Source organism: Xenopus laevis, chromosome 2L (genome assembly GCF_017654675.1).
Source record: "Xenopus laevis strain J_2021 chromosome 2L, Xenopus_laevis_v10.1, whole genome shotgun sequence".
Lineage (NCBI taxonomy): Eukaryota > Metazoa > Chordata > Amphibia > Anura > Pipidae > Xenopus > Xenopus laevis.
In genome coordinates this window covers 176,628,857-176,631,330 of record NC_054373.1, presented here as the reverse complement: position 1 = coordinate 176,631,330, position 2,474 = coordinate 176,628,857, and positions in this window count along the sequence as shown.

Sequence of the window (2,474 nt, the reverse complement as noted above, 5' to 3'; positions counted from 1 at the left end):
TCTAATTGTGGTAAATTCCTTCGACTTCAATATTCTGTAAGTCGAAGGATTTAACTTCGAACAGTCGAATATCGAGTGTTAATCTAACCCTCGATATTCGGCCGCCTATGCGTAAATCTCGCCTACCCACAGTTGTGGTACATTCCAAAAGGAAAGAAGAGAACGTGAATCAGTTTAATCCATAACTGAAAATCGCGGGCGGTCATTTATGAAGCATTCTGGACGAAAGTGCAAGCGCTCAGTAGCAATACTGGGTGGGAGTGGAGGGTTAGCTAACACTGTACCTCCCTATTCTCCAACACCTACGTTCAAGGGTCCCTGGAGGATCGCAAAATTCGCCAAATCTGCCCCTGATGGTTTCTCTGTCCCACTGACCTCGATTTGCTTGCGCGTACGCTGCATTGTGGGCAGATAGCTTGCCTTAGTCAAGCTCCACTTCTACTCGTGGCCCAGCGTCCAGAATCATCTGTTCTATCACCTACATTAAATCTGTCCTCTTCTATCGCAAATTGCGATGCAGAGACCACAAAATTGTGTGCTGCCAACAACACCACTTTAGTGGCCTTTGCCTGCATCCCTAGCCTATAAAACAGCCTGTATAGTCTTCCAACTGCCCATCTGTGTACCCTAGCTACCAGCACTTGGACGATCAAAAAACTTTCTTATTGAATTGATATAGCTAAAACACATACATCTTATTTCCATTTGGAAAGCTGGTTTGTAGTCAAATACCAAGCTCAGTCAAGGATCAAATCACACAAATTCAGAAAGTACAGACCTTATTAACCGGAACAAAACGTGGAAGAGTTGTCTGGTTCATCAGTTTGCATTGTAATCGCTCACTGGGCCTATTTGGCCATCGCATCTAAAATATTGGCATAAGAATTTACTACAAACATTTGCGATTATTGCATTTGATTAACAATAGAGTCCCATGGGAGATGGCCTTCCCTATAAACAAGAGCTTTCTACAGAACATCAGGGTGTGTTACGGATTAATTGGATTCCATTACATTTATTTAAGTCAGCTTCATTGAATACCACCAATATGTGCCTTTGTCAGAGACAAGCAGCTAACCAATGAATTCCCAACTACTTCCCAGTCGAGACTGCCACGGTTTATAACATACAAAAACTCGTGTACGATTCAAGTCCTCACGTATCGCATACACAACCCATCTACCAAATCTCATTAAGCGCATATCTTAGTATCGGCCCTACCTCTTACTGCCCGGCTGCACTCATCACGCATGCGCACCACCGGAATATCCCCCTTCTGCGCTATTAGCGATTATTCAGAATCTGCTACTTTCCACCGAAAATACTCCTTAGCTTTGCTCTCTCATATACTTTGCTGGATCTCGCAGTTCTTGAAGATAAAGCACTTAAATTGTCTGCTTGCTCCTCTTCTTCCATTGCAGTTCCGTTACCAAAGTGCTAGGTGATGCCATCATGCTCCCTGACAGCGTTCACAATCCATGCTTAGTTTCAGCAGTGAACTGGAACTCAATGGCCACCATGCCTGCAGCTGAGATTGTCTAAGAGACACAAGGATGGTCTAACCATTGTCCTGTACAGGGTCATTTAGATAAGAATTGCCCAGAGTAATGCCCAGCTTGAGACCGTGACAAGATACATCATATTCTCTATCAGCATTCTCCAATATGACCACTATGGGGCAAGATTCACTCTCGGCAACAGTTGCTCAGCTGTGCCGTGATTAGCTTCCACACTCTGCCCACTTCGACAGGCGTGATTTCGTCCAGTCCAGCGCTTACGTCAAAATTCACTACAAATGTGAAAGTTTGTGCTCAGGAGGCGAACGGTAGCCGAAGTCCGCTACCGCCCGTTAATACGTCTAAGCCATAAGAGCGAGAGTACGCTAGCTGAATGCGCCTAATTGCATACAGTTGCCCAATTAAAGCTACAATGACGTATGGTGTCAGCACCATACATCAACATTCCACCTACCCACAAGCTGGAGAAGGCTTCAGTAAAATAAAATAATACAGTTTGTTATTTTGCCCTATACATGTGCCACTGTTATAGTTTAGTGCCATATCGTTAGGAAATCTAGCGGCCCGGAAGGAGGCCGGTACCCCCCAAAATAACTGTACAAATCTTTTCAGTCCATCACACCATTAAAAATCGGAAAAGAGGCAAGCGTTTTTTGGGACTTTAGAATATTATTTCATTTTTTTGAACGCACACGCCCTAACACTCTATTGCACTTCGCACCTATAAGTCGCAGTTGGTGACAGCCAAGTCTGGCGCCAATCACAAGACATGGGTAAAATTCTATGATAAAATGGCACAAGTTAGTGAAATTAGCGTCGAGTTGACGGTCCCCTTCAGCCACTAGCACCAACCTCTTGTCTGCGCATATAAGGTCGTGACAGATAGCGCCTAGAGCCATATGGTTACACACTCACTAGCAACATAATCACCACATCAAGCACGCACCCAACCCAGCC